Here is an 11,487-nt window from a genome sequence, read left to right on the forward strand (position 1 = left end):
TGAGTTAGAGTCAATTCAATGGTAATCAATTTGGGTTTTGTATGAATGGGAATCCCTGGGTGATACAAACTATTAACCCCTTTCTTTGCTAGCAAAATTAGCTTCAAGTCCACCCAGGTTGTGCCAGATTGAAAAAAAATGGTCTGGAGCTATACTCTTACCCTGCAATTATTGTCCTAGTTCACCCTCCTAGCACAGGTGAAGGATCTGTGCCAAATTAAAGAGACTAGAGGAGGGGATGGTACCCAAGTACCAAAGTAGCACAGTGTACTTTTAGCAAGTTTAGGGATTCTTAAGAGAGAGCAGATTTTAATGCATAGAACAATAAAGTGCAGGCTGAAGCTTTTTCTTAGAGCATGAAACAGAGAAGAAAGATGAGACAGAAGTGATGGTAAAAAGGAAAGATCTATTATTTATTAAAAAGTTACATCCCGCTCTCTCGCCCATCCGCCCAAGATGCCGAAGGGAAAGAAGGCCAAGGGGAAGAAGGTGGCCCCGGCGCCCACCGTGGTCAAGAAGCAGGAGGCCAAGAAGGTGGTGAATCCCCTGTTCGAGAAAAGGCTCAAAAACTTTGGCTTGGGCAGGACATCCAACCCAAAAGGGACCTTAACCCACTTCGTCAAATGGCCCCGCTACATCCGGCTGCAGCGGCAGCAGGCAATCCTCTACAAACGACTCAAGGTGCCACCTGCCATTAACCAGTTCACCCAGGCCTTGGACTGCCAGACGGGCTACTCAGAAGCTGAAGCTGGCCCAAAAGTACTGACCAGAGACCAAGAAGGAGAAGAAGCAGAGGCTGCTGGCCCGGGCTAAGAAGAAGGCTGCTGGCAAAGGAGACATCCCCACTGAGAGACCCCCTGTCCTCCATGCAGGGGTGAATATGATCACCACCTTGGTGGAGAACAAAAAGGCCCAGCTGGTGGTGATCGCACATGACCTGGACCCCACAGAGCTGGTGGTCTTCCTGCCGGCTTTGTGTTGGAAGATGGGCGTTCCCTACTGCATCATCAAGGGCAAGGCCAGGCTGGGCCTCCTCATCCACCGGAAGACCTGCACCACTGTTGCCTTCACGCAGGTAAACCCGGAAGATAAAGGTGCTCTGGCGAAGCTGGGTAGAAGCCATCAGAACCAATTATAACGATAGATATGATGAGATCTGCCGCCACTGGGGAGGCAACATCCTGGGGCCCAAGTCAGTGGCCCGCATCGCCAAGCTGGAGAAGGCCAAGGCCAAAGAACTTGCCACCAAACTGGGCTGATGTACACACCAACTCTTCTGTACATAGAATAAACTTATTCCACCGTCTGCTAAAAAAAAAAAAAAGTTACATCCCAAATGCCGAGATGAACTTGTCTCCTTGGAAAGGAACTAATGGAAGAGGCCCCGTGTCAATGAGGTTAGCTCATATATATGGCTTCCTCATCTGAGCATGGTAAAGTGAGGAGGACTTGTAGCACTTATAGCAGAAGATCAAGGAAAGCAGCCTTCCAAAAAGATTAGATCTAAATATTGAGAAAACAAAGATTCTTACCACTGGACGAATAGGCAACATCATGATGGATAGAGCGGAAATTGAAACTGTCAACAGTTTTGTCTTGCTTGGATAACAATTAACACCCTTAGTACCAGCAGTCAGTAAACAAGAAGATGCATTGCACTAGGAAAATCTGCAATTAGGGACATCTCCAAATTATTGAGGAGTAATAATGTCAGTTTGAGGACTAAGGTGTATCTGATTCAGGCCATAGTCTTTCCTATCACTTGCTATGCATCTGAGATCTGGACAATGAATAAGGATGACAGAAGAATATTGACACGTTTGAGCTGTGGCATTGGAGAAGAGCACTCAACATCCCATGGACAGCCAAGAGAACAAATATATATGTCTTGGACAAGGTGTAGGCAGAGTACTCTTTGGAGGTAAAAATGATGAGGTTTTACCTTATGTACTTCGGGCACGGTTGCTAAGAGGGGTTATTCCTTGGAAAGGGACATAATGCTGGGAAAGGTGAAAGATTGACAAAGGAGAGGAAGATCCTCAAAGAGGTAAACTGACATAATAACTACTGCAATGGGCTCTTATGTGTCAGGAAGTGTGAGGATGGTGTAAGATAGAACAAGGTTCAGATCTTTTGTTTATAGGATCCCTATGAGTTGAACTTGACTCAGTAGTACCTAACAACAACATCTGAGTGTGCCTTGGGTCTGGAGTTTAAGCCAGCAAGATGGTGTCATGAAGAGGTAAAAGTTTAGTAGATGATTATTTCAGTCCATACTGCCTTTGACAGTACCCATGAATCCAAAGTGTCCATTGCTTTGGTCCAACTCAGGAGCCCAAAGTACTAATTCTTGGCTCTGATTGCTCAATTTTCTGAGCATAAACTTCTGCCTTTCCTGTATTCTTATTTTTAATCCTAACAATACTTTCAAAATATTAGCTTTTGAAAACTCTATGGAGTGCAGTTCTATAAATCTACACAAGAGGTCACTCTGAGTTGGAACTGATAGCACAAGAAGGGATTGATTATTTTGTATTTGGGAACCTCCAACATTTAGGTTTAGTTTTCTCCCATTCTTTCATTTTGAAAAGAGATTCATTTTCTTTTGCCACTTAACCTCAGGGTCCAAGTGTGTGACTAAGCATTAGAGTTTTAACACGGAAGTTAGAGATGCATAGCAGTTCTGGGTGCACCAACTGTGGGAGGGACTTGAAGGTGAGGACAGCAAGTGCCCAATGCCATAGTTCCAGTTGTGGTTCAATATCTAAGGAGGAGAAAATGGCACATAAGGGCCCAGGGCTATTAGCATCTTTCTGAAAAGGCTAAAGTGAATAAGATCAACACAATCCTTCACTGCCCCAGAGCAGAAAGCAGATAAATAGTCCATAGTCAATCTCAAGGTGCCTTTAGAACCCCATCAACAGGAAGAAGTTATTTTATTCATTGCTTACACTCATAGGCTCGTAGTTATGATACCAACAATGGAGTTTATTAGGGAAGGAAGTTGGAGAGTGGAGGAGGCAAAGAATATCCCCCAATACATGTCCAGGTTCCAGCACAAGTCCCAAGACACAATTCCTCAATTAGTCCATGCTCTGGTCTCAGTTCAGCAGTCAAATTCAAATCATCCAGCAAAGTTATTTCAGGGCAGTTGTAAGTCAGCTTCTTTTTCAAGCATCTGGCAAGTACAGCAAAAACATTTAACTGTGCCAGCACAAATACAAGAAGCCTCAGGTCACTCCTTGCCCAGATCTCACCAACAAGGTCTGCTCCAGTCTCCCTCAAGTTTAGCTCATTACAAGACTTACTCACCTCAAGTCTTATTGCCCTGTGTGGGAAGCACTCTTTCTCTTTTCCTAGCTACACAGTGGTTGGTGAATTGCAAGATCTTGCTGATTTGCAAGACCATATGTCTGCAGTTAAGGTAGCGGGAGACAAGAGGGAGCTAACTAATAGCTTAAAAAAGCCTTTAGGTTAACACTACATTCAGTAAGCAGTGACAGTAGTGGTGAGACAGAAAACAATTCAAGAGCTCCTACTTAGTTTGTGAGGGGCCAGCCATGGAAAGAGTTTAGTTTGAGAAAGTTGAAGTATCAGAGAAAAAGATCCTCAACTAGATAGGTTGACACAGGTAACAATGAACCCAAGCATATCTGAGATTGTGAGGATGGCACAGGATAAGACAAAGTTCAGATCTCTTATTCTTAGGATTACTATGCTTTATAATTGACTCAATAGCACCCAACAACAACCACCACCTAAATTGTACTTGGCTTTGACCTTGCCTATAATTTCAGCTATTCATCTTCTCTTGGTCTCCACACATTTTTTTGTTTAAACTTAGTTGCTAAATCTTTCTATTGACAATAAGAGCTTCCCAACCTCCTCAAACCAGTTCCATCCTGGCTAGTCAGAGTTCCTTTCTCTTATTTAAAATCATAAGCTCTGAAAGTAGACTGTATGTACAGCATTTGATCATATTTGCATTTTGTCTCATTTTAACATTTCTTTCCACACTAAATGTTTATTCTGTGTAGAATTTATTCTCATTCAAACAGATTGTGGGGGGAAGGGTGTGTAATATTAGAGCTCATAAAAATAATGAATTGTTAAATTTTTCCCTAAATTTAGCAGCATTCCTTCTAAGTGTGTGATTTTTTTTTTAAAAGGTTACATTTCAAATTGCTTCCTTTTATCAAATAAATTACTTGTTAATAAACAAGTGTGACTATGGTTTTAAGGATATGTGAAAGTTTGCTATCTTGGATAATTGTAAATACCCTGCAGTCTGTTTTGTTTGTTATACTATTTCAGTAACCAGAAATCTCAGAAACTCGAATTAACCTTGAGGGAAGGCAATGTGAGGAAAATCAAGATAGTCTTCTTGCTAAAATTATTTTTCTAGGATAAGGCTGTGATTTCTTTGCAAAGAAGTGTGCATTTGTGATAAAGACTTGCTTCTTTAAAATGCACATATCCTTGGATAATTGATCTATTACTAAAATGGTAGTGAACTTGTGACTCATTATGGAAGAAAAGTAAAGGATGTAGAGGACTATTCACTTAGTCATTTTTAGTGTAAAATATGTGTAACATAAAATTTGCCACTTAATATTTTTAAAGGTAAAATTCAGTAGCATTAATTACATTTACCATGTTCTGTATGTCCATCACCACCATCCATTTCCAAACCCTTCATCACCCCAAGCTGAAATTCGGTATCTATAAGGCAACAATTCCCCATTTCCCCTTTCCTCAAGTCACTGTTAAATCCTAATTTACTTGCTATTGTCTATGAATTTGCCTATTCAAATATCGACACAAGTGGGATTATACAATATTTGCCTTTTGTGTGATATATTTCATATACATAATATTTTTTAGGTTAATTCAACTTGCAGCATGTATTTTATTTCATTATTTTTAATGACTGAATAATATTTCATTGTATGTGCAAATTTTAATGCAAGACTAGCTTGTTTTGCTGTGAAATGTGGTAGCATCAATGGGGTATCATATCTGTTGAAGGACACTTGGATTGCTTTTATTCTTTGACTCTTTTGAATAATACTGCAATAAACTTTGGTGTACAAGTACTGTTGTAGTTCCTGCCTTCAAGTGCTTTAGACATATAGATAGGAGTCAAAAATTTGAATCATAGGACTTCACAGTAATGGTAAAAAAACTGAGAAAGAGATATACAAGTTCTACCCCTTTGAGGAACTGCCACACTGTTTATCACCGTGGCTTCACCACTTCACAATTCTACAAGCAATGGGTGAGGGTTCCAGTTTCTCCATGACCTTGACAATACTTGCTATTATTTATTTTTTTCCAAAATTAGTAAACTCAGTGGAGGAAAAGTAGTAATTCATTGTAGTTTTGATCTCTTTTCATGTGATTAATTGCCTCTGAAATCCCCCTGCAGGATCAGCTATGCATGACTTAATGGCAAGGACTTGGGCTGTCAACCCAAAGGCATGGGGCTTTAATCTACCAGCGGCTCCACCAGAGAAAGATAGGCAATCTACTTAGGTACAACTTACTGCCTTAGAAAACTCTTTGCGGCATGAGCTATGAGTTGGTTCTGACTCAACAGTACCTAGTAACAACTAATTAATCACTGATGGTCTTTTCACGTTCTTGTTGGCCATTTATATATTCTTTGGGGAAATGTTGATTCAAGTCTTTTGAATTTTTTATTACTTGTTTATCTCTTTCATCTTGAGTTGTAGTAGTTCTTGATATATTCTGGATATTAAGTCTTTATCAGATATGTTATTTCCAAGTATTTTTTTTCACCCTTACTGTAGATAGTATAATAACTTTGTGAATTTTTTCTGATTTTTTTTTTTATATTTTATTTTGAATTCCAACTATCTATTTCATCTTTTGTTGCCTTTGGTGCTGTCATCTAAGACTCAATTTACAGTCTAAAATAAGATCTTGGAGTTCTACCACTGTTTTTTCCTAAGAGATTAATTGTGTTCATTCTTATCTGTGAATCAGTGATATCCTTTGCTAAGGTTAGTAAAGCATAAAGTATTGGTATAGTTTAATTCTTTTGCTTATGAAGATCCAGTTGTCCCAATACCATTTATTGCAGTGATTATTCTTTCATCACTGTATGGATCCCTTGTAAAATATTATCTAGTCATTCTCGTTGTTACATGCCATCAAGTCTAGTATGACTCATAACAACCTGATGAACAAGAGATGTGAACTCTGTTCTAGCTTGTAGCATCATTATGATTCCTCCCACATTTGAGTCCATTGTCACAGACAATGCATCAATCCATCTCATTAAGGATCTTTTCCCTTCGCTGAACCATCAACCTTTCCAAGCTTGATGTCCTTTTTCAAGGAAAAGCCTCTCCTAACAACATATCCAAAATATGTGAGATGACATTTCATAAACTTTGTCTTCAAGGAATATTCTGGTTGCACTTTCTCTAACACAAATTTGTCTGTTCTTTTGGCAGTCAATGGATTAGGCAGCACTCTTCCCCAACACCATACATTGCTTCTTCTTCTATCATCCTTATTCATTGTGCTGCTTTTATATGCATAGAAGGCAATTGAAAAGACTGTGGCCTGAATCAGGCATGCTTTGGTCTTTAAACTGACATCATAACTCTTCAGGACTTTGGAGATATCCCTACTTGCAGCCTCCTGATCTGCTAGCCAAGGGTGTTGGTCATGGATCCAATAAAGAAAAAAATTATTGACAATTTAAATTTTTCCTCCATTTATCATAATGGGAACTCTGGTGACCTAGTGGTGAGAAGTTGTACTTCAATCCCAAAGGCACACAGTTCAAGTCCCCTAGCCACTCTATGTGAGAAGGATGGTCAATCTCCTCCCTTGTGATTAACTGCCTTTAAAAACCCACTGGAGGGTCATCTATGAGTCAGTTCTGACTTAACAGCACACAACACACACCACCACCATAATGTTTCTATTGATCCAATGGTGAAGATTTTTGTTTTCTTGTTATTGAGATGTAATCCATACTGAAGACTGTAGTCCTTGATCCTCTGCAGCAAGCACTTGAAGTTCTCCTCACTTTCAGCAAGCAGGGTTGTGTCATCTGCATAATGCAAGGTTTTTTCCTTTTCTTTTTTCTTCAGGAAATCAGAACACAAGTTTTTAATGAGCCTTTCTTCAATTGTAATACCACATTCTTCTTCATAAAGTCCACGTTCTTGGATGATATGCTTAATAGACAGATTGAATAGAAATGATAATTGAGAGAAGACAACCATGATGCACACCTTTCCCAATTTTAAACCATGCAGTGTTTCCAAAAACAACTGGAGCAATACATTGACAGAGAACTACCAGAAATACAAGCTGGGTTTAGAAGAGAAAATGGCACTAAGGGTATCATAGCCAGTATCAGATGGATTTTGGCTGAGAGCAGAGAATACCAGAAGAATGTCTATCTGAGTATCCACAATGGAATACTACATAGCACTCAGGAGCATGACTTTAAAAATTACTGGAGGGACTGGAGAACATTGTGCTGAGTGATATAACTCAGTCTCATAAGGACAAATACTGCAAAAGACCATTATTATTGAAATAGAAAATGTGTACAAGGATCCAAGAAGTGGAGGGTGGGAGCAGAGGGAAAAGGGTCAGCAAGGGGAAATCACAGGGTCACACAATTTGGTGGTGGAGGGAAGGAGGGGTAAAGGAAAGGGGAAAGACAGGGTAATGATCGGCATAGGTCAGTGGTAATTTTCTAAAACCTAATAAACGGGAATGATTGTATGAAATACAATGTGAATGAAGGATAGTGTGAAACACAATGTATATAAACTTTGTATGTAAATCAATATAAAATAATTTTTTTTAAAATGTCTCTCTTGTGTTTCACTGACTGTTTGATTGTATACATCACAACACATTGTAGCTAACATTGAGAAATGGGGATTCCAGAACACCTGAGGGTGCACATAAGAAACCTATATTTGGACAAAGAGGCAATTGTCGGAAGAGAACAAGGAAATACTGTAATGGTTCAAAATCAAGAAAGGAAAAGAGTGTGTCAGGGATGTATCTTTATAACTTTTCAATTTATATGCAGAACAGAACATTCAGTAGGCTGGGCTTTATGAGGAGAATTGTGGCATCAGAATCAGAGGAAGACTAATCAACAACCTGTACTTTGTGAAAATGAAGAGGTCCTGAAGCATTTGCTGTAGAAGGTCAAGGACTATATACAGTCTTCAATATGGATTAAAGCTCAAAAGAAAGAAAACAAAGATTTTCACCACTGGGCCAATTGGCAGCACCATGATAGATCAAGAGGAGACTGACATTGTGAACAATTTCAGTTTGCTCTTCTCCACAAACAACATTTTTTTGGCACCAATAGTCAGGAAGCCAAAAGGTGAATTCCATTGAGAAAATCTGTTTTCAGGGACTTCTGCACAGTACTAAAGAACAATGACGTCAGTCTGGAAACTAAGATGTGTCTTTGCAATTACTTTATGCATCAGAGAGCTGGACAATGACCAAGGACGACAGAAAAGGATTGATGCCTTTGAATTGTGCTGCTGGAGAGTAGCACTGAATATTCCATGGACTGCCAAGAGAACAAACAGATTTGTCTTAGAGAGGCTGAAGCCAAGTTGTTCCTTGGAGGCAAAGATTCTGAAGCTTTGTCTTACATACTTTGGACATGTTGCCAGGAGGGACCAGTCTTTGGTGAAGGACATCATAGTTGGAGGTGGATTGACACGGTAACTAGGGTAATGGGGTTAGGTGTGTCAGAGACTGTGAGACTGGCTCAGGATAGGCCAATGTTCAGAGATATTATGCATAGAGTCGCTATAAGTTGCAGGCAATTTGATGACACACAACAACAACAACAGTATTTCTTTGCTCTATTTGGACAATGATTTCTTGGTCTAGAGATAGATTTCATATAAGCACAAGTAAGTGTTCTGCAATTCCCATTCTTCTCAAAGTTAACCATAGTTTCTTGTGATCCACCCAGTCAAATAAATGTCTTTGCGTGGTCATTAAAGCACAAGTAGGCATTCTTCTGATATTTTCAGCTTTCAGCCAAGATCCATCTGACATCAGCAATAATATTCCTGGTCTCTTGTAAAACCGGCTGAGCTTCTGGAAGTTTTCTGTCAGTTCTAACCATTTTTGAATCTTCAGCAATATTTTGCTTATGTATGATATTGTTCAAATTATTGATCAATAATTTCCACATTTGTTTGATTACCTTTCTTGAGAATAGAAACAAATATAGCTATCTTCCAGTAACTTGGCCACGTAGCTGTCTTCCAAACATAGACAGATGAGCACGCCCAGGGCTGCCTCTGTTTGTTGGTTGAAACATGTCAATTTGTATCTCAACAATTCCTTGGGTCTTTTTTTTTTTAAATGCCTTCAATGCAGCTTGAATTTCTTCCTTAATTACCATTGGCTCATTATTATATACTGCTTCCTGCAATATTTCAGTGTCTACCAATTCTTTTTTTGTTCAGTTGCTTCGTGTATTCCTTCCGCCTTCTTTTGATACTTCCTGAGTGTTTAAAGATTTTTCCCATAGCATCTCTCAGTATTGCAACTAGAGGCTTGAATTTGTTTTTCAGGTCTTTCAGTTTGAGAAATTCCAATCGAGTTCTTTTTATATTCTCCAACTTTGCCAGTTGTTTGCACATTCCATCATGACACTTTGCTTTGTCTTCTTGAGCTGACCTTTGATAATCTTCTGCTCTGGTGGCCCAGTGGTAAGAACCTGCACTACAATCCTGACGGTGACATGCCATTCGAGGCCACCAGCTGCTCTGTGGGAGCAGCTCCTCCCTTGTGATTTACTGCATCTGAAAACCCACCAGAGGGGCACCTGGGGGAACATTCCAACTCTACGGTACACACAACAACAACAACAGCAGCATCTCTTCCTTCAACATTTCTTTCTTTTTTTTCTTTATCTCTTTAAATAAAATTTTTATTTTATACTGGTTTATCTACAAAGTCTGTACAAATTTCACTGAGGTTCTTTTCCATTTTTCTTTACCCACCCTTACCTCCACCTATCAGATTGTGCAACCTTATGATTACCTCCCCACCAGGTCCATCCTCACTCCTTTGCTCCCCACCCTTAGATCATCATACACATTTTACTAGTTATCTATTTCAACAATAATGTCCTTATACAGTATTTATCCTTAAAGGACTGAGTTAGTTCACATAGCATAATACTCTTCCAGTCCCTCCCAAGTTAGGTAGTGATCTACAAAATCATTGGTCCTGCCTGCTGCATAATATTCCATCATGTGAGTGTACCATAATTTCTCAATCTGTTTGATTGTGGTTAGACATTTGGGCTGTTTCCATGTTCTTGTGATGGTGAATAACACTACTATGAACATTGGTATACAAACCTCTGTTTGTGTTATGTTTCTTGGGGTATATTCCAAGCAATGAAATAGCTGAGTCATGTGGAATTTCTATGTTCAGTTTTTTGAGGAAATGTCAAACTGCCTTCAAGCCAGAGTGATTGTTAAAATCCCACAAACAGTGTGTAAGAGTTCCTGTGTCTCCACATCAAAACCACAATTAGATACCATCTTTCCTTTGTTTCAGTGTCTCAGTGCTCTAGCGCAATTTTCAGAATCTCTTCTGACATTCATATTGGTCTTTTCTTTCTCCTCTGTCTCTGTAATGAACTTTGGCTCTCTTTCTGAATGGTATCTTTAATGTCATCCCACTGTTCATCTAATCTTCAGTCCTTAGAGTTCAGTGCCTCAAATCTGTTCTTGAGATGATTTTAGGAATGAAAATGTAGAGCTTCTTCAGCCAGAACGTCATCTTCTCGTAATAATTGATCCTTGCTGTTGTGTCCCATCAAGTCAACTGAGACTCATAGTGACCCTATGGACAATAGCTCTGAACCATGACATGCTGCCAGGAGAGACTAGTCCTTGGAGAAGGATGTCATGCTTGGAGGTGTGGAGAGTCAGCACATGAGAGGAAGACCCTGGATGAGACGGTTCGCACTGGTCAAAGATGTAGGCGTTCACGCTGCCCATTTTTTAATTGACTTGTTTGTCTTTTGTTGTTGTTGTTACTAATGTCTTTATTTCTTTTCCAAAATGTGTTTGTTGTTGTTGTTGTTGTTGTTGTTGTTGTTGTTGTTGAGACTATAGATAGCAAAACATAAACTGAGTCACCAATTTCTACATGTGTGATACAGTAATATTGAACACACTCTTTGAGTGGTGGCACTATTCTTACCCTACTTTTCTGAGTTGTTCCTTCACTGTTAATATCAGCTCTCTGCCCTCTCAGGCTCCTGTCTAATTTTGTGAGTTGCTGTTGTCAGATTGATCCCATACAAATGTTTTCTGAAGGAACATAGTGCTCAAGGCAGATATTTTTCACCAGTTAAGCTAAACTACTCTTTGGTTTTAAGAAGTCTTTGGGGGATACTTTTGGTTTAAGCTTTAAAGATTACCT

At 39.4% G+C, this 11,487-nt stretch overlaps 1 pseudogene; it reads left to right on the forward strand.

Annotated features, from left to right (window-relative positions):
* The first annotated feature begins 456 nt into the window (after positions 1-456).
* Positions 457-1,259, forward strand: LOC102868118 (annotated as a pseudogene).
* The last annotated feature ends 10,228 nt before the right edge of the window (positions 1,260-11,487 follow it).

Source organism: Elephantulus edwardii, unplaced genomic scaffold (genome assembly GCF_000299155.1).
Source record: "Elephantulus edwardii isolate Elephantulus edwardi_28Jun2011 unplaced genomic scaffold, EleEdw1.0 scaffold00073, whole genome shotgun sequence".
Lineage (NCBI taxonomy): Eukaryota > Metazoa > Chordata > Mammalia > Macroscelidea > Macroscelididae > Elephantulus > Elephantulus edwardii.